Here is a 27,565-nt window from a genome sequence, read left to right on the forward strand (position 1 = left end):
GAGGCTTTTTTGTAAATTAAAGTTGGTATCTCCTCAAGGGCACCAGACTTGGTTTTAAGGGAAAGGATTATCTCATTGACGTCAGTGGAGTTAATAGGCTTTAGGTACAGAGACTGTGGATAGTTACCTGTAAGATAGTCCTTAATGTCAGTACTGGAAGATGGAATATCATTTGCAAGGGATGAACCAATGGAAGAGAAGAACCTATTGAACTCAATAGCAGAATCAGAGGCTGAAAGCTGACCATCGTTATTAGACAGGAGAGTCGGTTTGTTATTTAAAGATTTCTTTGATCCCAATATTTGTGAAATTGTGCTCCAAGTTTGTTTAATGTTGCTCTTTATTTGAGTAAATTTATCTTCGTAGTATTTAGTTTCGGCTCGTCTAATTATCTTAGATAGCAATAATGAGTAATTCTTTGAGAATTCTTTGGAGACAATTCCTAACCTATACTTCTTCTCAAGGTCGTGTTTTTTGTTAATGGATTTCAGTATTCCCTTTGTAAGCCAAGGATTGTTAAGCCTTTTGCTTGTGACTTGTTTTGTAAGCCTAGGACAGTGGGTGTTATAAAGGCTAAGAGTTGTTTGTAGAAAAGATTGCACTGCTAGGTTGATGTCCCCTATGTTACCTAACTCGGACTCCCAGTTGACATTATCAGCAGCAGTTATAAAATTGTTTATAGCAGTTTCATTGTGCAGCCTAAAGCTTAACTCCCTTGTTTCTAGAGGTGGTTTGCTAATGTTAGTTAAGAGAAATGTGGGGTAGTGGTCTGTAGTGCTATCGGTGATTATACCTGAAGTAAGCAGAGAGGTTATGTTGGTCCAGATTGTGATCAAGAGTTCTCTACTGATTAGCTCAGCTCTACTTTTTTACTACAATTAGCTCTACTGATCTACCTGTTGAGCAACAAGGTGAGGATTGCTGTAACATAGCCAACACCCTAATTAATTCAAAGATCAGTGTCAATGTTCAAATCAAATCGGCTATTAGGATAGATAAAAACAATCCCCGTAACAGGAGAATGCTCATCAAACTTGCAAATCCCTCTGCGAAGTTTGACCTCATACAAACAGCTGCTCAGCATAAAACCAACCTCTATATAAATGAGTGTCTTACAAAGCAGCGTGGATCCCTCCTCTACAGGCTGCGCCAAATTCGCAAACAAAACCCTGGTCTTATCAAGCAGTGCTACATAAGGAATGGTACGATTTTTGCGAAGAAAGAAGCTACAGGAAAAAGATATGAAATAAAATGTGACCAACAACTCCTGGCCTTCTTAAGTGATTGTGGTATATCTGAAAACCTGAACCCGATCAATGCCAGTACTTAAAATAACTCTTTCAGTGCCTGAGCCTAACCTAACTTAATCTAACTTTGTCTAAGGTGCTGTCTCTGCCTTACCATTTACCTGATGTTCTCCTATTCATATAATTTCCTAAATAATCCATCAAGTCTCCATGCACTTATGCAAGCATCTACCTCAGTTTCATTGTAAAATTTTACTCTTAAATCTAATCTTACCCTATTCCATTTATATTTTAAATTTATTTGTATTGATCTATGTCATTTATTGAAATCAATTATTGATCTCATTTTTGTTCTTTTAATTAAGTTCATACTAATTATAGGTTAAAACTAAGCTTAATAAAATTTATTATCTTTAAGATTATTTTACTTTACAATTATCATTTGTCAAATTTTTTTATATATTCATCTTGACAGTCTCTACTGATTTTTTGTTCTCTCCGCCAAACTTGTGTATCCTCCATGGCTATCTAGTGACCTTAATTCTACCTCTAATTGTTTCACTTCCTTGTTTGCTTGCATTTATTGTTGTGTCTTGCCATAATTATTCTCTAATTTAGCAGACTCAATACTTTGTAAGCTCTTATTGTATTGTTATATTATTATATTGTGTTTTGCTATAATTACTTCCTATTTTACAGCAGATTTGTTTTTCATCTGTTCATGTAATTGCTTATCTTATTGTATTGTGACATTCTTTTCTATATTGATATATATTTTCTGTCTATTGTTACTTACAGTGTACCTGAGAGTACCTGTAAGCAATCTACCTCATTTTTCATTTTTGCTCAATTTTTTTTTTGTGTATTGCTTAGTCTTGTTTATATTTTTGTTTTGTATATCTATATCTTGTGTTTTGTATAGTCCATGTTTATATGTTTTTTTCTTTAATCTCATTCATTACCTAGGTTTCCTAGCCTAACCATACTCCCTTACTCCATTGTACCCCTGTAAGCCCCTTTTGTGTTTGTTTGGTACAGTATTGTGTACATTTATTTCTTTTTGTTTTTCTTGTTTTTCCTGCAATCAGCTTTTTTTATGCAGTCAAGTATAGACCCAGAACTTAACCTCTTATCCACTATCTATGACAATAATCACTTTAATGATCTAAATTGCAGATATTTTGCAGCACATGATGTAAACAATGTATTAACTCATAGTCACAATATCTCTGTAATCAATTTGAACGTTAGATCCCTAGGTAAACACTTCGATGATGTTAGTGCCTTGATTGAAGCTATTGACAACAAATTCTCTTTTATTATACTTACTGAAACATGGTTGAAAGATGATACTACTCAACTCTTTAACATGCCTAACTACTCAGCAATCCACAACTGTCGTCAACTTCAGAGAGGTGGTGGCACTGCTCTTTACTACCACCAAGAACTAACATGCTTAAAAGAAATTAGAACTAGAGACTGCTATGGGGAGTATATCTTCGCCAGCTTCAGAGTCAAGGGTGCCGAGTCTATCCTGTCTGTGGGTGCAGTTTATAGAATTCCTAACACTGATGTGTCCGAATTCAACTCAAACCTTAGAAATCTAATACTTGATAACAGACTGAACAAAAACCACCTAATTATCGCAGGGGACTTTAATATTGACCTCTGCGAGCCAGAACACCCTACTGCTGTTAGCTTCCTCAACTGTATGAATTCCTGCTTCCTCATACCCTTAATCACTAGACCTACTAGAATCACTGATAGCACTGCCACGACTCTAGTTCACATCTGGACAAATATAACCTCTCCGCTTACTTCAGGTATAATCACCATAGCACTACAGACCATTACCCCACATTTCTCTTAACTAGCATTAGCAAACCACCTCTTGAGTCAAGAGAGATACGTTTTAGACTACACAATGAAACTGCTATAGACAATTTTATAACTGCTACTGATAATGTCAACTGGGAGTCCGAGTTAGGTAACATAGAGGACATCAACCTAGCAGTTCAATCTTTTCTTCAAAAAACTCTTAGCCTTTATAATACCCACTGTCCTATGCTTACAAAACAAGTCACAACCAAAAGGCTTAACAATCCCTGGCTTACAAAGGGAATACTTAAATCTATTAATAAAAAACATGACCTTGAGAAAAAGTATAGGTTAGGAATTGTCTCCAAAGAATTCTCAAAGAATTACTCATTATTGCTATCTAAGATAATTAGACGAGCCAAAACTAAACACTACGAAGATAAATTTACCCAAATAAAGAGCAACATTAAACAAACATGGAGAACAATTTCACAAATATTGGGATCAAAGAAGTCTTTAAATAACAAACCGACTCTCCTGTCTAATAACGATGGTCAGCTTTCAGCCTCTGATTCTGCTATTGAGTTCAATAGGTTCTTCTCTTCCATTGGTTCATCCCTTGCTAATGATATTCCATCTTCCAGTACTGACATTAAGGACTATCTTACAGGGAACTATCCCCAGTCTCTGTACCTAAAGCCTATTAATTCCATTGACGTCAATGAGATAATCCTTTCACTTAAAACCAAGTCTGGTGCCCTTGAGGAGATACCAACTTTAATCTACAAAAAAGCCTCCAGATCTTTAGCCCCTGCTATTGCTTTGCTCTTCAACAAGTCACTTGAACTCCAAACCTTTCCAGATATTCTAAAAAAAGCGAGAGTAACGCCTGTCCACAAATGTGGTGATCTCACAGATGTTAACAACTACAGACCTATATCAATCCTGCCAAACTTGTCAAAAATTTTGAAAAACTAATCTATAAGCAGCTTTACTCATATCTAGCCAAACTCAATATACTTAGCCCTTGCCAATATGGCTTCAGGCCCAAAAAAAGCACTAACGATGCACTTATTAGTATGCTTAACTCGATTCATACAGCTCTTGATAAAAATGAGTTCCCTGTTGGGTTATTTGTGGACCTGCGTAAAGCTTTCGATACTGTCAACCACCAAAACCTTCTTCTTAAATTACATCATTATGGTGTCAGAGGACACTCCCTACAATACCTCAAATCCTACCTTACTGACAGGCTCCAATGTGTTTCTGTGAATAATACAATTTCTCCCACCCTTCCCATCAACATTGGTGTTCCCCAGGGCAGCATACTTGGCCCTCTCCTCTTTCTCATCTACATTAATGACCTTCCAAATGCCTCCCAACACCTCAAACCAATCCTATTTGCTGACGACACAACCTTCATTTACTCCAGTCCTGATCCCCTTGCTCTAAATGCCACAGTAAATACTGAGCTAAATAAAGTCCATCTGTGGCTAACTGCCAACAAACTCACCCTTAACATTGACAAAACTTTCTATATTCTGTTTGGCAATAAATCCTCTAATCAAATAAATCTCAAATTAGCAATACCCAAATTTGTAACAAATTAGATGGCAAATTCCTTGGCATTCTCATTGACCACAAGCTGAATTTCCAGGGACACATTCTAAACATATCAAAAAAAGTTTCAAAAACTGTGGGCATTCTTTCTAAGATCAGATATTATGTACCACGCCCTGCCCTGGTGACTCTCTATTACTCCCTTGTCTATCCATATCTCAACTATGGTATTTGTGCTTGGGGCTCTACTACCCAAAATCACTTACGTCCTCTAATTACTCAACACAAAGCTGCAATTAGGACAATATCCAATTCTGGCCCCAGACATCACTCGGTACCCCTACTCAAATCCCTGAATATGTTAGACATTAAGTCACTGCACATTCTCTCATGTGTATTATACATATATAAAACGCTAAACTGTAATGCCAATCCTGATCTCAAAAGCTTCATAGAAGGTTGTAACAGAACCCATGAGCACCACACCAGAAATAAATACAGTTTTGATATTCCTAGAGTACGACTTACTCAAACCAGAAATGCTCTACAAATCAAGGGGCCCAGAATGTGGAATGACCTTCCCAACCATGTTAAAGACAGTACCTCTCTCAACCAGTTTAAGTTAAAAACGAAGCTATACCTAATAAATTCTCTGTAACCTACCTTACCCCTCTATGGTCAACCCATGTATGTTTTTTGTTTTTTTTTTTGTTTTTCAAATCAACGCTGTTTTAATGTAATTTTCTGTAATAATTTGTAATTGTATTTGTGCTGTTTTTTCAGCAATGTTCCCCCCTCTTTTACCCCTTTTTATTTGTACTCAACGCATTTTTTTCTTTTTACCCATTAGTTTTAAGCTTTAGTCAGTAGTGTTTTTTCCTGCCCGAAACGCTTTGCGTAATAGTGGCTTTAGGCATTGTATGTACTAGCTCTATCTATAAATCCAACAAACTTTGTAAAATCTCTTTATGTATGTACCTTTGCCTAAATAAAAATTATTATTATTATTATTATTATAACTAATCTGTTGAGTTTTTGGGGTTTGGACTCTCCTGGCGGTTCACATCCAGGGTGTGTCCAACGTCCTGGTGGGCTGCCTGTCCCGGTTAATTCCCTTTTCCACGGAATGGACAGTTGATGCTGACTCGTTCAGTTGACTCTGGCGGTTGTACGGGCACCCGGAGGTGGACCTCTTCACGTCGGCATGGTTGAGATGTCTCCCGGTATATGTGGCGCCTCCTCTGACTGCAAGGCCGTCGGGGTTGATGCCTTTTGGCAGGACTGGTCGAGGTGGGGGTTACCTGTACCTCTTCCCACCGGTTTCAGCTGTTTCATCGGGTTCTGGCTTGGATGGAGACTTACCAGGGAAGTCCTGTTAGCCCCTTGGTGGCCGGCCCAGCCTTGGTTTCTGGCACTGCTTGCTCGGTCCCGAACCCGGGGACTTTTCTGCGGCTCCGCCTCTTTCGGCAGATCAGTCTGGTCCGGTACTTGGCTGGGGTCCCCTCCCGGAGAGGGAGGAGCTGCACAGACAGCGGCGCGGCGGCGTTTGTTTTCAGATTGGTGAGTTCTGCTTGATAGTTCAGTTCTTTGTAGAAATTTTTAACCAGGTGGAGTTTGTTTTGAGACGCCTACCTTTCTGTGTGCCTAACCCCGTTGATGGCAGACATGTAATGCTTCCACCCACATGGGGGGGCTTCTGATAAGCCATTGCTCCTCATACCTCTCTTAGGGGGCCAGGTTCTGGCTCGTGGTCCCCGGTAAGCAAGAACTCCAATCTAATCGACTGATGCCACGGTCTAATACATACATATTAGCCTGGTGAGTACAGGGAAGCCCCCGGGACTCACCCAGAAAATGGTGTTTCATTACATTCAACACTAGCTTTTTTATCACATTTGGGAAATTGGCAATTATGCACTGCTAGATCATCTGTTATTCTTGTGCATTCTTCAGGAGTTGCTTATCTTGACGGTAGCCAAAAAGCAGAAAGTCAAGGAGATACCGACTATGCAGTTGTTTTATTTGGTACAGATTGAGTTCTTTGAAGTATTTAGCAACAAGGTCGTCAGAGGGTGTTCCATCTTGCAAGTGATGCCACTCTGGGGACTTCAGCTAATAAGTGAAAAATATAAGTGAAAAAAGATAAGTGAAAAAAGAGCATAAACAATATAAAAAGTCCAATTATATACTGTACAGTAACATTTTTCCAACCACTGTGTCATGGTACACCAAGGTAACTAGGGATTCCATAAGAGATACTGATGAATAGGCTAATTCCTAATCATATGCATATTGTCACGGTTTCCCCTTTCCTTATATAGTTAGGGTTATTCCCACGGGTCTTCGCTCCCTTGTATCTGGACGCCACGGCTCGCCTTGGGGACCCCCCCAGTCTACCAAGGGCTGAAACACTACCTATGCCCCGGCCTTGTACCCCCAGCGAGTGGGGAAATCCAACCTTACCTCTGTTATTCTCGGTTGAACTTGCCCGCCGTGACACTGGGAAAATACACAGGTAAATTCTTACCTCTTTACTTTCTCATTCAAGGTTGCCAGTTGGGTGCGTGTCTTCGTGTCCCACTAAAACTTCTCAGTGGTCTTGTTAATTGTCACAAGCCAATGACTCAATGTCAGATGTAATGCAGTGCAACATAAATGATTTACTCAAATAGCCCTTGAGATGGAAGGCTCACTCAAACACAATGTTAAAATCGATGATAAGTTTACTAAAGAAAACTACATTTGATCCGCATGGTAAATAATATATGTAGAATTGTCAGACGGCGGCAACACTCCTCACCTGCCTCTGGCAACACAGTCAGCTGGATGATTCAAAAGCTTCGCTCCTGGCCTCTTGAAACCAGCCACTTCCTCTAGCTGCCTAAAAATGTCACTACACCCACACTAATTGACTCATGTATATATGAGTAACCTGGCACCTAGCCTAATTCTACCACACTGGCAGTAATAATAGAGACAATGATCACGACATCAATGATACTCTAGCTCACCTAGACAAAGGGATAATGGGAGATAAATTATCTACCTTAATTCTCTCTGCTACAAAGTCGACATATCCTCTGGCGATGGTCGGAGACGGGGGGGGGGTGGGGGTGGGGTGGGGGAAGCCGGTCGGCTGAGCGGACAGCACGCTGGACTTGTGATCCTGTGGTCCTGGGTTCGATCCCAGGCGCCGGCGAGAAACAATGGGCAGAGTTTCTGTTTCAAGATGGTTGCTGAGGTCCTCGGTCCTGGTGGTCGGTCCTCTGTTGATCAAAGTCCGGTACACACAAGGTCCTCAGTCGACTTGTAGGAGTCCCTCCTTTCCATATTCTCTCTCTGCAGGTAAGTCCTCTTATTCCTTGGTACTGGAAACAGGTCCCGGCTCACGTCGTCTCTCTCCTTCCCACACTAGAACTGTAGACAAGCCTGTAGTCTGGTTCAGTGTCCACTTCTCAATCTTCCAGTGGACTTGACCCGGTCACCTCACCCCGCCCAACGTTCACCTCGCCACAGAATATCAGCAAAAGAGCTCTTGGTGTTCTAACACCAACTAAGCCTTGTTTCCTTGTACTCCCCAGAAGGTAACTATGCTGCCTTGACGTCTGTAGTATCAATGCAGCCGCTTGGGTCCACTGGGTGGGGGTTCCTGGCTTCCAAATTGGGAGCCCCCTTGAGCGTGACCACTCTTAATGACGAGCCGTGACACACTGAGCGCCGCAGGGCACTGAGGCGCCCAGATTCCTCCGCTTTGTGATGTCACACCACCTGAGGGCTCCTCGCCATTGGTCAATCTCGTCACGTGATCTTACCTGGCCCATCACCAGACGCCTTGCGTCACACTCCTCTGGCGGGAAGCGTCCTGCCTCGGCGCCATCTTGTAACACAAAAGGGCGTAAGCCACTTATAGAACCAAAACTAAATCGGCAAATTCACTTCCATCACGATAACTCTCAGTACCTACTTATACATCAACATATTCCCTGAGCATCAGAGAACGTGTGGTTTGCAGAGATATGACTTTTTATGCCGGCGTAGGAAAGATATTTATTTATTTATTTATTTATTTATTTATATACAAGAAGGTACATTGGGATTGCGAGGATACATAGCATAGAATTACATTCTTGTAAAGCCACTAGTACGCGCAGCGTTTCAGGCAGGTCCTTAATCTAAGAAACTTATAAGTAGGTAAATACTTGCAAAATTTATAAAAATGATAACAGTTACATAGCATGAAAAAAATAAAAGATGATAGAAAAATTGTAGGTATATTAAAGCACCTAGGTAGCTCAGAATGATTGCATTGACAGCTTGAATGGTAGTTTAACAAAACTTAGCAGGCACAATACAGCATATGGCTAGCACATAAAAGAAGACAGCAATGAACACAATGATAAAGTTGTTTGGATTAAGTACATAAAGATTGGGTAACACTAGATACAGAGCAAATTTAAAGCTCAGTGTAGGAAACTACGAAGATGAAATTAGGTACTTTTTGTTTTTGTTTTTAAATGAGGCAAAAGTTTGACAGCTTTTCAATTCACTAGTGAGTGAGTTCCATAGACTAGGTCCCTTAATTTGCATAGAGTGTTTACACAGATTAAGTTTGACCCTGGGGATATCAAAGAGATATTTATTTCTGGTGTGGTGATAATGGGTCCTATTACATATGTCCAGGGAGAGTTTCAGAGCATGGTTTGCATTTAAGAACAGGGTTTTGTAAATGTAGTTGACACAAGAGAATGTGTGGAGGGAGTTAATATTTAGGGTGGGGACCCTAGGGTCCCCACCCTAGTTAATATATAATAATAATAATAATAATAATAATAATAATAATAATAATAATAATAATAATAATAATAATAATAATAATTTTTATTTAGGTAAAGGTACATACATAAAGAGATTTTACAATGTTTGTTGGCTTTATAGATAGAGCTAGTACATACAATGCCTAAAGCCACTATTACGCAAAGCGTTTCGGGCAGGAAAAAACACTAATGACTAAAGCTTAAAACTAATGGGTAAAAAGAATAAAATGTGTTGAGTACAAAAAAAAATAGAGGTAAAAGAGGGGGGAATATTGTTGAAAAAGCAGCACAAATACAATTACAAATTATTACAGAAAATTACATTCAAACAGCGTTGATTTGAAAAAAAAAAAAAAAAACATACATGGGTTGACAACAGAGGGGTAAGGTAGGTTACAGGGAATTTATTAGGTATAGCTTCGTTTTTAACTTAAACTGGTTGAGAGAGGTACAGTCTTTAACATGGTTGGGAAGGTCATTCCACATTCTGGGCCCCTTGATTTGTAGAGCATTTCTGGTTTGATTAAGTCGTACTCTAGGAATATCAAAACTGTATTTATTTCTGGTGTGGTGCTCATGGGTTCTGTTACAACCTTCTATGAAGCTTTTGAGATCAGGATTGGCATTACAGTTTAGCGTTTTATATATGTATAATACACATGAGAGAATGTGCAGTGACTTAATGTCTAACATATTCAGAGATTTGAGTAGGGGTACCGAGTGATGTCTGGGGCCAGAATTGGATATTGTCCTAATAGCAGCTTTGTGTTGAGTAATTAGAGGACGTAAGTGATTTTGGGTAGTAGAGCCCCAAGCACAAATACCATAGTTAAGATATGGATAGATAAGGGAGTAATAGAGAGTCACCAGGGCAGGGCGTGGTACATAATATCTGATCTTAGAAAGAATGCCCACAGTTTTTGAAACTTTTTTTGATATGTTTAGAATGTGTCCCTGGAAATTCAGCTTGTGGTCAATGAGAATGCCAAGGAATTTGCCATCTAATTTGTTACAAATTTGGGTATTGTTTATTTTGAAATTTATTTGATTAGAGGATTTATTGCCAAACAGAATATAGAAAGTTTTGTCAATGTTAAGGGTGAGTTTGTTGGCAGTTAGCCACAGATGGACTTTATTTAGCTCAGTATTTACTGTGGCATTTAGAGCAAGGGGATCAGGACTGGAGTAAATGAAGGTTGTGTCGTCAGCAAATAGAATTGGTTTGAGGTATTGGGAGGCATTTGGAAGGTCATTAATGTAGATGAGAAAGAGGAGAGGGCCAAGTATGCTGCCCTGGGGAACACCAATGTTGATGGGTAGGGTGGGAGAAATTGTATTATTCACAGAAACACATTGGAGCCTGTCAGTAAGGTAGGATTTGAGGTATTGTAGGGAGTGTCCTCTGACACCATAATGATGTAATTTAAGAAGAAGGTTTTGGTGGTTGACAGTATCGAAAGCTTTACGCAGGTCCACAAATAACCCAACAGGGAACTCATTTTTATCAAGAGCTGTATGAATCGAGTTAGGCATACTAATAAGTGCATCGTTAGTGCTTTTTTTGGGCCTGAAGCCATATTGGCAAGGGCTAAGTATATTGAGTTTGGCTAGATATGAGTAAAGCTGCTTATAGATTAGTTTTTCAAAAATTTTTGACAAGTTTGGCAGGATTGATATAGGTCTGTAGTTGTTAACATCTGTGAGATCACCACATTTGTGGACAGGCGTTACTCTCGCTTTTTTTAGAATATCTGGAAAGGTTTGGAGTTCAAGTGACTTGTTGAAGAGCAAAGCAATAGCAGGGGCTAAAGATCTGGAGGCTTTTTTGTAGATTAAAGTTGGTATCTCCTCAAGGGCACCAGACTTGGTTTTAAGGGAAAGGATTATCTCATTGACGTCAGTGAAATTAATAGGCTTTAGGTACAGAGACTGTGGATAGTTCCCTGTAAGATAGTCTTTAATGTCAGTACTTGAAGATGGAATATTATTAGCAAGGGATGAACCAATGGAAGAGAAGAACCTATTGAACTCAATAGCAGAATCAGAGGCTGAAAGCTGACCATCGTTATTAGACAGGAGAGTCGGTTTGGTTTTTAAAGACTTCTTTGATCCCAATATTTGTGAAATTGTTCTCCAAGTTTGTTTAATGTTGCTCTTTATTTGGGTAAATTTATCTTCGTAGTATTTAGATTTGGCTCGTCTAATTATCTTAGATAGCAATAATGAGTAATTCTTTGAGAATTCTTTGGAGACAATTCCTAACCTATACTTCTTCTCAAGGTCATGTTTATTATTAATAGATTTAAGTATTCCCTTTGAAAGCCAGGGATTGTTAAGCCTTTTGGTTGTGACTTGTTTTGTAAGCATAGGACAGTGGGTATTATAAAGGCTAAGAGTTTTTTGAAGAAAAGATTGAACTGCTAGGTTGATGTCCTCTATGTTACCTAACTCGGACTCCCAGTTGACATTATCAGTAGCAGTTATAAAATTGTCTATAGCAGTTTCATTGTGTAGTCTAAAAAGTATCTCTCTTGACTCAAGAGGTGGTTTGCTAATGTTAGTTAAGAGAAATGTGGGGTAATTGTCTGTAGTGCTATCGGTGATTATACCTGAAGTAAGCGGAGAGGTTATGTTTGTCCAGATGTGATCTAGAGTCGTGGCAGTGCTATCAGTGATTCTAGTAGGTCTAGTGATTAAGGGTATGAGGAAGCAGGAATTCATACAGTTCAGGAAGCTAAGAGCAGTAGGGTGTTCTGGCTCGCAGAGGTCAATATTAAAGTCCCCTGCGATAATTAGGTGGTTTTTGTTCAGTCTGTTATCAAGTATTAGATTTCTAAGGTTTGAGTTGAATTCGGACACATCAGTGTTAGGAATTCTATAAACTGCACCCACAGACAGGATAGACTCGGCACCGTTGACTCTGAAGCTGGCGAAGATATACTCCCCATAGCAGTCTCTAGTTCTAATTTCTTTTAAGCATGTTAGTTCTTGGTGGTAGTAAAGGGCAGTGCCACCACCTCTCTGAAGTTGACGACAGTTGTGAATTGCTGAGTAGTTAGGCATGTTAAAGAGTTGAGTAGTATCCTCTTTCAACCATGTTTCAGTAAGTATAATAAAAGAGAATTTGTTGTCAATAGCTTCAATCAAGGCACTAACATCATCGAAGTGTTTACCTAGGGATCTAACGTTCAAATTGATTACAGAGATATTGTGATTATGAGTTAATACATTGTTTACATCATGTGCTGCAAAATATCTGCAATTTAGATCATTAAAGTGATTATTGTCATAGATAATGGATAAGAGGTTAAGTTCTGGGTCTATACTTGACTGCATAAAAAAAGCTGATTGCAGGAAAAACAAGAAAAAAAAATGTACACAATACTGTACAAAACAAACACAAAAGGGGCTTACAGGGGTACAATGGAGTAAGGGAGTATGGCTGGGCTAGGAAACCTAGGTAATAAATGAGATTAAAGAAAAAACATATAAACATGGACTATACAAAACACAAGATATAGATATACAAAACAAAACTATAAACAAGACTAAGCAATACAAAAACAAATTGAGCAAAAATGAAAAATGAGGTAGATTGCTTACAGGTACTCTCAGGTACACTGTAAGTAACAATAGACAGATAATATATATCAATATAGATAAGAATGTCACGATACAATAAGATAAGCAATTACAGGAACAGATGAAAAACAAATCTGCTGTAAAATAGAATGTAATTATAGCAAAACACAACAATATAATAATATAACAATACAATAAGAGCTTACAAAGTATTGAGTCTGCTAAATTAGAGAATAATTATGGCAAGACACAACAATAAATGCAAGTAAACAAAAGAATTGAAACAATTAGAGGTAGAATTAAGGTCACTAGATAGCCATGGAGGATACACAAGTTTGGTGGAGAGAACAAAAAATCAGTAGAGACTGTCAAGATGAATATATAAAAAAATTTGACAAGTGATAATTGTAAAGTAAAATAATCTTAAAGATAATAAATTTTAATAAGCTTAGTTTTAACTTATAATTAGTATGTACTTAATTAAAAGAACAAAAATGAGATCAATAATTGATTTCAATAAATGACATAGATCAATACAAATAAATTTAAAATATAAATGGAATAGGGTAAGATTAGATTTTAGAGTAAAATTTTACAATGAAACTGAGGTAGATGCTTGCATAAGTGCATGGAGACTTGATGGATTATTTAGGAAATTATATGAATAAGAGAACATTAGGTAAATGGTAAGGCAGAGACAGCACCTTAGACAAAGTTAGATTAAGTTAGGTTAGGCTCAGGCACTGAAAGAGTTATTTTAAGTACTGGCATTGGTCGGGTTCAGGTTTTCAGATATACCACAATCACTTAAGAAGGCCAGGAGTTGTTGGTCACATTTTATTTCATATCTTTTTCCTGTACCTTCTTTATATAAGGTGGGACACCGTCACATACCCCTCCCCTTAAAATAAGTCATATCCAATGAAGAGTACTTGAGAGGGCAACTGGTGTTCTTGCTCCCTCTGTTTCTGATATGTCTCTCTTCCAGTCGGTGAGATGGCTCGTACCACCTCGCCAGCCACTCACATCATTCCTCCACCTTGCATGGGACCGGGTGAGTTGGGTGTTCCTAAAACGCCTATAAGGGGTTCTCCCGTGTCCCCGAGTACGCTCCTGTGACTCGCTATCTCTATAAAACTTAGTGCATGTAGTGCCTCCACTACACTGTGCACTCTGAGGTACTCCTGCACCTCGACTGTGATCTACAGGTACTCCTTGTTTTCTCTCATGCTCTTCTCTTCGCCAATCGTCTCTCTTCTCGGTTCCTCTTCTTCTGTAAGTGCGATGTCTCCTCACAGCGACACCTGTTACCTGTCCTTCATCCTGCAACTTCCTCTCTTCCACACTAGGCTTTTGTGATGACTCAGTGCCCCTCTGGCTAGGCTGGCACCTACCCCGGGTACACGTGTTCCCTGCTTTCTTCCTGTCATCATTCCAATACCACGCATTCTGCTGCTCTCGACGAACATCTTCATTCCTCTACGAAAGCTTCTTCCCTGTGAACGTCCTTCTAGGTTCGTGGTCGGGCCTAATTACCTCAATGTGGCTTACCTCGCCACGGTGGTTCTTATTACCCCTACCACTATTTTCTCGGCTGGCAGAGGGTACATTGCGTCGTGGCTCCTCCACTCTGTTCCTCACGGCCGATTGCTCACTCACTGAGCTCACCTTGCTCGCACCTCCAGGTGGAGGGAGTGCGACCTGCAGTTCTTCCATCGCCACAGGCGCCTGAACTGCTGCTCCTCGCCAGCCCTACACGTGCATCATTAGGCTTAGTAGCAGGTCCTTGTCGGGGTTCTCCACGACCTCCGACGACCTCCCTGTACTCTTGCCCTCGTCGTCGTCCTCCCTGGCGACGTTATCATCGATGCGGTCGGCTCCCTCACTGCTGCCTGAGTCGACCGGTACCTTACCTGACAAGGTTTCACCACTGCCTGATACATAGGAGCTCCTGGCCCAATCAGATTGTACTCTGCCTCCACCGAGGTCGTTAGCCAGCCCGAATCTGGACATGCTTCAGGGGGTAACTTCGGGACTACAGCTACGATGGCCTTTTCGACTCCATAGTCGGCAATCAGCTGCACCTCATGAAGTGGTAACCTGCATTCCTGCCCTACACTGCACAGTCTCACTACTCCCACAGGTGACTGATCTAAATCCTTAGGAAGAATATCCCTGGCAACCATGCTCACGTCAGCGCCCGTATCGCGAAGCACTGCAATTTCCACAGTGTCTGACTTCCCAAACCTCACTGTACGCCCGAAAACGAAAGGATGCTCTCCCAACTTTATCTCCCAACCTTTTACATTGGGACCATTATAGTAGTGGGTATGGGTAACTACCCTCTTTTCTTCCGACATCAGTCCCACAGACTTCTGGTGCTTGTCACACTGTCGAGCATAATGTCCCTTCACACCACAGTTGTAACATGGTCCTACTCTGGGTAGACCTCTCCCAGTCACCTAGACCACATCTTGCTGGGTTGCCGTGCTCTGGGTCCTCTCAGAACTCCCAGACATGTACTCCCTGTTCGAGCTACTTGCACCATAACTCTTACTTGTACTGCCACTCGGAGACTTCCTCGTGGGTTCTCGCAAGCTCACCTGGGCTTGGGTCTTGTGTGGTATGACACACCTGGTCTGTGCTCACTCTTCACTTCTCCATGGCTCCTCAACGAGTGATCGTCCTCCTGTTGGGCTGGCAGCCTGGGGTCGACTCTCCTCAGAGAGCCCAATGCCTCCTCCAACATGTCCGCTCGACCAGCTGCTGTCTTGAGATAGTTCGTAACCAGAAAAGTCGAGAGTCCTGAGGAAGGCCCCGCCAGAGGGTTCTAGCACTGGGAACTCCCACTGCCATTCTTTAACCACCTTGACCCCTACACTTCTGGGCGAGGCCTCCTTGACCTCTGAGGTTCTGGCGTCTCCTGATTTCTGCTCTTCCTCATGGGAAGCATTGGTGCTTTCTTGTTTAATTATTTCTTGCTTTGTACTCTGATAGCTCTGTGATTTCTTCTCTAGCAGTTCACTTTCGATGGCCAGATCGTCGTCTGAGGGAACAAGACCAGAACATCGACTGAAGGGTGTCGGAAAATCCGACACCATTTAATATATCATACAGACAGATAATAATTGCTGCTGTATTACCAACAAGTTACCAATAGAAAACGTAACTTGTAGTGGAATTACCGTCTAAAGAAAACGGGATATCTTCATCACATACCATTATAAATTCACCAGCTATTCTGCTGGGAATTATTCTTAAATACATAGTCTTTGGACTTTACCATCATAAAACATCTCATATAAATTAACTTAATTATCAGTATTAAAGTAGAGTAAATGTGACCCTTCTATCACTTTCTGACATTTGGACAATGTAGGCCAGGCGTCAGTGGGGAAGGAGGGCAGCCATTGTTGTGTCACCTCCGAGACGTGTGGAGCAAATTCGGCTCCTATCATATCTGGACAATGTCGGCCAGTAGCGTCAATAGTATGGAGTGTTAGACATTATTGAGACCAGAGGCGCAGGGAGCAAATTCGGCTCCTGTTAATTTTACTTGGACGAAGTGTTATGGAAACCAAAGGTGTACCATTATCACATGCTGTCAACAAATTCAAGTTAAGTGTCTTTCCGAAACCTGTATATCTATCATTAGTGGCCATTAATGTCATTGGGTAGGGTGGACCGGTTAGATCACGAAATCGCCTCAAACTAAAGGTAATTAAGCCAGGTCTTCATGTTCCATGTATAGTGTTTTCTCTGAAATACTTGTCATATATAGGATTCTGGCTTTACAGCTAGCGCCCTTTTAACAGGTCAAGACGAGGAAGCAAGGCTTTGTGCATCAGTTACTGGGTGATGGAAGCTACCTCAAAGAGGATAATTTGGTGTCTACACCCTAGTTATACCTGGTGGACTAACCTGCTGTACTATAAAATAAGGAACCTCTTCAACGTATGTAGTCTATTACTGTAGTTTGATTGGCTGCATATATAAATTTAATAAACCCCCTAATGTGTAGAGGATCGATTTGTGAGATTGAGATTATTGCAGAAATACAGTCCACTTATCATTATACAAATTGCTATCGAAGTATATAAATTAACGTAAATATAAATTCATATAAATTAAATAAATATAAATCTCACAGGTCGGTTCCCACAAAGGGGACTAGACCGGAACGTCATCTGAAGGAGACATGACCGGAACGTGAACTGAAGGGGACAAGACCGAAACTTGAACTGTTGAAGACAAGACCAGAACGTCATCTGATGGGGACAAGACCGGAACGTAAACTGAAGGGGACAAGACCGGAATGTGAACTGAAGGGGACAAGACGGGAACGTCAACTGTTGGGGGACAAGACCGGAACGTCGACTGTTGGGGACAAGACCGGAACGTCGACTGTTGGGGACAAGACCGGAACGTCAACTGATCAGGATAAGACCGGAACGTCGACTGTTGGGGACAAGACCGGAACGTCGACTGTTGGGGACAAGACCGGAACGTCGACTGTTGGGGACAAGACCGGAACGTCAACTGATTGGGATAAGATACTTCGACTGAAGGTAACAAGACCGGAAACTCCATTGCATGATGGTAGACGAAGGCGCTAACGAGACTCGTGTGGACGTTGCAACTCGTTCTCGCACTTGCTTACAGTCAATATTGGCTTATTTAATAAGTGCATTTGTGACATACTAATTGATTGTGAATATTTTAGTTTACCTTGAAAAGCTTCATAGAAAACACCGACCTCACTTAACCTTCTTAGTATGTTAAGAAGCATCTTATTGCTTCTTAATTACAATTATTACTTAACCAATACCTATAATAGGTTAAGTAATAATTGTAATTACGAAGCAATAAGATGCTTATCTTAACATACTAAGAAGGTTAGGTGAAGTCGGTGTTTTCTATGAAGCTTTTCAAGGTAAACTAAAATATTCACAATCAATTAGTATGTCACACTGTGAAAAATTATTATATATAATGAAGTGTGTAGCGAGGGCAAGGCGCCAGCAGCGTCGACACGCGCCCATGATCATCGCTGCATCAACACTGGACACCACCATCACCTGGAGCCTTCACGGGCGCCTCCTCCCGCCATTGTAACCTCCATAACTGGATTCTCTTCAATGCTTTACCTCCCTGTGAATATAATTTTGTCTTTCACATTTATGACTATATACAAAAACAAATAAGGTCAACGGTGAAGTTATATGTGATAATTTGTGTTTAAAGCCGATAATCAGCCAGTGATTACCTGTGAAATATGGTATACTAACCGTTGCCACGTTAATTATTCATCATTGGTTTATTTCGCTGCACATAATGGGCTCAGGAACTGACCCTTATTATTCCTATAACTAAGCAAGTTACAACATTAATAAACTAGTTTTAGAGTTAACATATACACCAGCAGTCTATTTGCAGCTTAGATAACTAATTGATAGCCTAATAATACCCATCTTCTTCTTGCACTCATACATGCCGTAGGCAGCAGGTTACAGTGACGCTAGCCTAGTCCCGTTAGTCGGGAATTATCGTTATATGTAATTTATAGGTCTTGTAAAAGTGTGACGGCGCACACAATAGTATTCAATCATAATACTTACTTGTGTAAAGGAGGAAATATATATTGCGCCCTGGTGAGGCCACTCCAGACCGACAACCAGAGCGCAACTCCATAGTCTCCTCAGACTGATGGATGCCTACTACTATATATGTTTATCTCTCAGAATGTTCGGTAATATGTTTATTGTTTGTCATGTGTGTCTATGTATGTATTAACACGATGTACTGAATGGGGTGAGAATAGCTTGAGCTACCTCATCCCTTTCTGTGTATTTTACCTCAATAAACTTATTTAAATTTCAATTTCAATCATAATACTGTACAGAATTCCCCGCGCATTGCTACAAATAACTGAGCATACAAGGTGCAGGTTTGTCTTGCAAATATAAAATTGAACTTGTGACAATATCCAATAGGGAAAATGGGCTGTCTGTTCAAAGTTAGAGGTCAGTAACACTGTAGGAGAAGAGAGACAGACCCGGAAAACGCCGGTTATTCCCCCTCCAATAATATGTATCTATAAAAGATAATGTGTGTTTGTCTAAGGTTATAGGTCAGACGTTCGAGGTTGGCTTCATCCAATTTTCCCACAAGAAGTATATAGGGGTATGGGAGTGTCATAGGTCAGTAGGGGTTGGATCCAGTGCCATACTTTAAGAAATATCGGCATCTGAGCCCCATTCAGGCGCACTTTTCAAGAAGTCATGTCTGAAATATAGATTGCTTTGTTCGTAGACTTATTTGCCAGATTCAGTGCTTTGTTATATAATTTTTCTGATGGGAGGAGAAGGGGGGGGGGAGTGGGGAAGAATAAGGAGAGGAGTGGGGAAGGAGAAGAGGGGAAGAAGGTGGGGGGAGAAGTGATATGAAGGGGGGGAGTGGAAGGTGTGGTAGGGGCCCATAACTTGCAACCGTCACGGCTGGACGTGTTCTCGTTGCTCCAGCTCTCTCTCTCTCTCTCTTGCACCTAGCTCTACCGGGTGGATAAACATAAGGCAGCACGACTCACTTCACTCTAGATGGTCAGAGCTCACTCCTAACTTGGTGTTCTATGCCGAGTGGAGATGGTAGGCCATCTTCAGTGAAGTCTTAGAGAGAGAGATCCTTCGTTCACCATGCATCACAAGCACTACAAGGTCCGGGGTGCGCCCCTTGACGAACAAGCGTTCACCAAACCAACCCTCCTGAAGCTATTCAAGGCCTATATGAAGCTGAAGTAACACCTGACGTCATCGAACAAGAAGGCACCAACTTCGTCTTTCGCTTCTCTAACAAGCAAGACGTCGACAAACTGATAAGTCGAAAATACCAAATTCGTACACAGCATCACCTCCATCTGCACTTCCCACGCCAGTTGCTTCATGCCCGGTCTATCATTGTCTGTGAACTCAGCCGATGGATCGTGGAACGGGTAAATGAGGCAGCTTACGATGTAGAACTTGCGGAGAACATTGAGAACGAAAACCCAGGCTTGACTGTATATGAAACCGTGTTGTGCAACAGCCGCACCTTGAAGGTGCGGCTGTTCCTTCTGCACTGTGAATCAGGCTACCCATGTTATCACAGATGGCGTCTTCTACTATGGAGTCCACGTCCCGTCATTCCAAGTGAAGAAGGAAAGAATCTACAATGTCACCCAATGCTTCCGGTGCTACGACTACTCACACCAAACCAACAAGTGTCAACAGACCATCCAGAAATGTAGCATTTGCTCCCAGGACCACCACTATGCCATCTGCACTTCGAAAACATCACGCTGCCTGCTCTGCAATGGCAAATACATCGCAATCTCCCATCAATGTCCACGCAGACAAGAAGTTATCAAAAACCTGGTGACCCAGGAGAAATCCAAATCTTCCTCTACCTTACCCTCCTCAGCAGCCGGCACCAGCTCCAGCTACCACCTCAACCTCTACCTTCAACATCCAAGCAGCTACTTTCCCGGAGCTTCCGGGAGGAGGAACTATCACCATCGCACACCAGTAACATCCTGTTACTGCCTCTACCAGCCAATGGGGACTCGGCTCCCAGCTGTCGCCGCCTCCACCCCATCCCATCCCGGCCAATCACTGTATAGCACAATAAAAACTTTGACATCGACGGTCAGAATGATTGCTGACACTAACCCCCTAAAATTTCTGAGAATTCTGAAATTTTTTTACAACGCGAACGGTCTCCCTACCTTCTATGTTCCTGATGAAGTCTACAACGCTCCAGGATCAACTGCAGCAACTGACCCTGTAGAGGATGCTGACTCTTCACCCGACGACGATTCTACCACTTCAATGCGGACTTCAGCTCTTGTTCTAGTACCTTCAGCTCACAAGACTCTGGCTCCTAAGACCCCACCTTCTGATACAGTTCCAGTTACTAACTTTGACATCACTATTCACGCGGCCACGCCTTCAGACCTACTGCCAGCTTCTGCTCCACCCGTTTCTATAGCTGTTGCTGGCCCTTCACCCGACCCAGTGGCGAATTCAGTTGCAATTCACCCTTGGTCTGACCATTTAGAATATGAAGACTCTTCTGCTGCAGTACCTACTACTGCTACTCGACCTTCAAGAACTCAACCTCCGCTACCCAGCACCTCTGCTCTTTACTCATCCGATGAATTGGACGAGGACGTGTCTGTTGGAACACCATCTCCTCCTTCACGGAAATGTCACTACACAGCTGCCGATTTCCTTCACGACACTGCACCAACAACCTTCAACGATCGCACCACAATGCCAACACGAAGTCAGACCACCAAGACCGACAAGCCCAAGAAGAAGACCAATGATCAGAGTTTGCTGAAATCGTCGAAAAAGAAGAAGACCACTGACGAAATTATTTAACGTCAACATCTGAAATCAACCCTCAACTCCCATCAACTGCCAGTTGCTTGCGATCCCAGCCCCCGTGTGCACTGCAAATGACGCCCCACTCAATCCTCCTTCACTCTATTCGTTCAAATCCGCGGTGGTTGGGCCACCGATCTTTCATCTCCTCTCACCACCTCGTCTCCAGTTTCTCGCTCAAGATTTCTGCATCATCACCCCGTTCTTCCAACCCTTGCTTGCCAGCTCCATGGACATTTTCAAGTTTCAAGGTGTGGGAGAGGGGGTAGGAGAGGGGGGAGGGGAGAGAGATGTTTGAAGAGGGGAAGAAAGAGAGGTTCACTCACGATTCTCCCTCTTATCCTCGACCAACATAAGTGCTTGAACCCAAATTAGTTTTCCCGGAGAGGAACATACAGCACAACAGAAGGTAATAAAGTTGTTGGTATGGTGTTTACTACCAACGTAAATCCCCCCAACAATGTTGTTCGTAGCCAAATACTCAACCAAGGAACAGTTACGATCATCCCGTTAATCCTCTATTCGGTATCCAGCGAGTCTACCTGATCCACGGGATACCTGCTGAGACGGCCATTCCTGAGAGTAACCACCAGACCGGTCCACAGACTTACAAAAGTTCCAAGCTACTCTGTCGTCCTCTTGGACGGTAGAGCGATGGCCTCGCTCCTTGCAGGTCGGCGTTCAATCCCCGACAACCCAAGCGGTTGGGTTCCATTCCCTTCCTACGTCCAATTCCAAATCTTTACCCTCGTATCCCATCGAAATGCCATATTGTCGTAATGAATTAGCGCTTTCCCCTGCTAATTATATTACCCCCGTCACCCACTTCTAAATCAAAATCAAAATGTTTATTCAGGTAAAAGTTCATACATAGAAGATGAGTTACAAACATAATATTGGATTTATAGATAGAGCTAGTACATACAATACCTAAAGCCACTAATACGCACAGCGTTCCGGGCAAGGTGTGAGGAAAAACACTTAGACTAAAGCTTAATACTAATTGAGATTAAAGTATAAGTTGTGAAGAAAAAGGAAAACAAAATAGGGGGGGGGGGGGGACATGGCAGAAATTAGCAATTTTACAACTAGGTCAACAAACAGTATTCTTTGAAAATTGCAAGACATGGATTGACATTTAGGGGGGTAAGATAGTTTACCAGTCTCCGTGGTGTAGTGGTAAGACACTCGTCTGGCGTTCCGCGAGCGCTATGTCATGGGTTCGTATCCTGGCCGGGGAGGATTTACTGGGCGCAATTCCTTAACTGTAGCCTCTGTTTAACGCAACAGTAAAATGTGTACTTGGATGAAAAAACGATTCTTCGAGGCAGGGGATCGTATTCCAGGGACTTGCCCGAAACGCTACGCATACTAGTGGCTGTACAAGAATGTAACAACTCTTGTATATATCTCAAAAAAAAAAAAAAAAAAATAGGTTACATTGGGTTTGTTAGGTTGAACTTAGTTTTCCTCTTAAACTGGTTGAGAGAGGTACAGCCTTTGACATGAATCTGAACATCATTCCACATTCTGGGTCCCTTGATTTGTTGAGCATTTCTAGTTTGGTTAAGGCGCACTCTTTGAATATCAAATAGGTATTTGTTTCCGGTGAAGTGCCCATGGATTCTGTTATAACCTTCTAGGAAGCGTTTAAGGTTAGGATTGACAATACAGTTCAGAGTTTTCAACATATAGAGTACACATGAGAGGATGTACAGAGACAATATCTAACATATTAAAAGATAGGTTAATCAATGATATGCCTAATGCCTCTAATATTCTTAAACCTATATTGTTTGCTGATGATACTACCATCATTTATTCAGGCCCCAACCCACATACACTAAATAATGTTGTGAATAATGAATTTAAAAAAGTCCACTTATGGATGTCAAATAACACTAAACATAGAAAAGACCTACTACATCTTTTTTGAAAGCAAATCATCGAATGCAATTCAGCTACTGATAGACAATATTAACATCAGTGGGGAACGACGCCCGCCACTGCGAGGAGGAGGCAAGAGGCACACCGGGAGTCCCCCTAATTTTTGCCCCCCTTAAATGTCCCCCCTCTTTCCATCATAAAAATGATGGAAAGTTTCTAGGCCTATTCCTAGACAGAACACTCAACTTCAGTACCCACATACAACACATAACTAAGAAAGTCTCTAAAACAGTTGGTATACTCTCCAAAATCAGATATTATGTTCCTAACTCTGCTCTTCTCTCACTATATTATGCACTAATCTATCCCTATTTTAATTATGGTATCTGTGCATGGGGGTCAACCACTGCAAACCACCTCAAGCCCATCATCACCTAGCAAAAATCTACTATCAGAATAATAACAAACTCTGCTTTCAGACAACACTCAGTCCCATTGTTTAAATCCCTAAACATGCTAAACATTAACTCACTCCACTCATTCTCTTGTGTCAACTACATTTACAAAACCCTGTTCTTTAATGCAAATCCTGCTCTGAAACTCTCCCTGGACAGATATAATAGGACCCATTATCACCACACCAGAAATAAATATCTCTTTGATATCCCCAGAGTCAAACTTAATCTGTGTAAACACTTAATCTATGCAAATAAAGGGACCCAGTCTATGGAACTTACTCCCTAATGAATTGAAAAGCTGTCAAACTTTTGCCTCATTCAAAAACAAATCCGAAAAGTACCTAATTTCATCATCATAGTTTCCTACACTGAGCTTTAAATTTGCTCTGTATCTAGTGTTACCCAACCTCCCAATCTTTATGTACTTAATCCAAACAACTTTACCATTGTGATTATTGCTGATTTCTTTTATGTGCTAGCTGTATGCTGTATTGTGCCTATTAATTTTTTGTTAAACTACCATTCAAGCTGTCAATGCAATCAATCTGAGCTACCTATGGGCTTTAATATACCTACAAATTTCTCTCATCTTTTATTTTTTTTCTGGCTATGTACCTGTTATCATTTTTATAAATTTCGCAAGTATTTACCTACTTAAAATTTTCTTAGATTAAGGACATGCCCGAAACGCTGTGCATACTAGTTGCTAAACAAGAATGTAATTACTAAGCTATGTATCCTCACAATCCCAATGTACCTTCTTGTATATATATAAAAGATAAATAAATAATGAATAAATAAATAAATAAATTAGTTGAGAAATGGTAACATTCATGAATTGTTGAACAGTTATTCATTGTTCAGGGGCCGGATTCAGGAAGGTACTTACGAAGGTTTTTCCTCTTAGCTAAGAGCGTTTTCCGTCTTAGCGCCTTCGTGGCGGCTACGTCCGTATTCAATTAACTACCCTAAGTGGAAAAACCTTCGTAAGTTCATTCCGGGATTTAAGTGTGGTTTCGACCACTCGTAGCTTTACGTAAACTGGATATAAGTCATTTTTTCTCTACTACATAACACTGGGATCGATTCATGATATTGGAACATGACCAAAATATTATAGCTGGTGAATCTAGTGAAGAGTAATCCTTCGTGTTAGTTATATATGCATTCTCTGCTTGAAACTTGAAGTAAATACGTGTTTGATGATAGTAGAATTAGTTTTATAATAGCAAGATATTATACCAGTAGTTATTAAGTAAATAAACACTGGTGAACATGAAATATGAGAGAAGGTGATGAGCCCTGCCTGATGGGATCATTTACTATCACCAAATGCCCCTGTTCACCTAGTAGTAAAGGTGTACCTTAGCTATACATACCCATTTCTAATTTATTTAGTTTGGTTTCATTTTGAAATTAAATCTGGGTGAGACATAAAATAAAAATATGCTGCACAAATGATGTTAGGTAAGGAAAAGGGTAAAAATGTCAAAAACTTTATTCATTGAATACTGTACTTAAAGCTATAATTATGACTATATAGATTATTAAAAAAGAGAGAGGGAAGTAGGGGTCCCAGACCTCTTCCTGTTATACAATTTGGGTGTGGAACAAATAATTATCAAAAGAAGGCACCATGCCGGGAAGGCTATGTAGCAGTAAGGCAGTGAGGTGAGGCAGCTACTTATTTGAGAAATGCTTATTTTATTTACCTTATAAGCTGAGGCAACTTATTTTATTTGAGGAATACTCAGCCGATTCCTCTACATTTAGCATGGAACAAATTTGTGTCCAAGACCTCTTCCTGTTACTCAATTTGGCTGTGTGTAACCAAACTAGAAGTGCTCTACAAATCAAGGGACCCAGAATGTGGAATGACCTCCCGAATCATGTCAAAGGCTGTACCTCTCTCAACCAGTTTAAGAGTTAAACCAAGTAACAACAACAACAACAACAACAACAACAATTTTATTTAGGTAAGGTACATACATACAATAAATTTTTACAAGGATTGGTAGACTTATAGGTAGAGCTAGTACATACAATGCCTAAAGCCACTATTACGCAAAGCGTTTCGGGCATGATAAACTTAAATGACAAGCTTAATACTAATTGAGCATAATGAGTAGAATGAAAACAAGAAATGAAAACATACATGAAAAAGCAGCACAAATACAATTATGTCGACAAACAGCGCTCTTTAAAGAAAAAAACAGACATTGGTTGACAATAGAAGGGTAAGGTAGGTTACAGGGAATTTATTAGGTATAGCTTCGCTTTTAACTTAAACTGGTTGAGAGAGGTACAGTCTTTAACATGGTTGGGAAGGTCATTCCACATTCTGGGCCCCTTGATTTGTAGAGCATTTCTAGTTTGATTAAGACGTACTCTAGGAATATCAAAACTGTATTTATTTCTGGTGTGGTGCTCATGGGTTCTGTTACAACCTTTTATGAAGCTTTTGAGATCAGGATTGGCATTATAGTTTAGCGTTTTATATATGTATACTACACATGAGAGAATGTGCAGTGACTTAATGTCTAACATATTCAGAGATTTGAGTAGGGGTACCGAGTGATACTGGTAGTAGTACTGGTAGTGATACTGGTAGTGATACAGTAGTACTGCCTAATTAACTCCATGTAACCTAACTTACCTCCTAAATGTCAACCCATGTCTTTCTATTTTTTAAACAACGCTGTTCACCAATATGTGCAATTGCTGATTTATGCTATGTTAACCCCCTTTTTGTATTTTTTATTCCTTCTTTCAACACAATTTAAACCTAATCCCGATTACTATTAAGTTTTGGTCTGTGTTTTTTTCCCCCCACACCTTGCCCGAAATGCTATGAGTATTAGTGGCTTTAGGTATTGTATGTACTAGCTCTGCCTATAAATCCAACATTATGTTTGTAAATCAACTGTATGTGCTTTTCCTGAATAAAATGTATTTATTATTTATTTTTTAATCAGTAAGTATTAAAAGAAGGCACCAAGCTGGGAAGGCTATGTAGCACCATTGTGTGTAACAATAAACCAAATTTTTTTTAACAAATAATGCACCTGTATGGGAAAACAAATCCTGTCAGCTGTAAAAATATTGATGCAGTTATTTAAATAAAAAATATAATGAAAGAAATATTACTGGTTTATTTTTATCCTATCTTTTTGTACTGTACAGTATATCCAAGGAAGTGAAAAATTGAGACATAATGCACAATTTAATGAATGATTAGCATGGATTAGCAGTTCAAAAGAAATATGACTTGTATTACATATCAACATGAGATCTTAATGATCCATGGTCAACATGATTTAATAAGGATAATACAGTACTGTATTTGTAATAATACAAACTATAATTTAAAATCTTTATTACTGATTTTTTTTTATTAAGAAGATTAGGTATACACAGCAATGTGCTGCTACCCTATTCTATATGGAATATTACACAGTGTAGATAAAAAACTAGCTATAAGTTTATCTAATACTCCCATCTCACAAGATGGTTAGACATACTGTACATGGAATCAATTTAGAAAATACCAGCCTCAATACAAAAAACAAATCAACTCTGACTAAACAACTCTAAGCAATTTTCACAAGAGGTAAGCACTGAATCATGGAAACATTATATTATAATTACTCTTACCAGTTTCTACAAAACTCCTCTCAAACCATGTATTTTTAAACATGTTTAGGTATACACAGCAATGTGCTGCTTTCCTATTCTGTATAAAGGACCACACAGTGTAATAAAAAACCAGCTACAAGCTC

This window comes from Procambarus clarkii, chromosome 73 (assembly GCF_040958095.1).
Source record: "Procambarus clarkii isolate CNS0578487 chromosome 73, FALCON_Pclarkii_2.0, whole genome shotgun sequence".
Taxonomy (NCBI): Eukaryota; Metazoa; Arthropoda; class Malacostraca; order Decapoda; family Cambaridae; genus Procambarus; species Procambarus clarkii.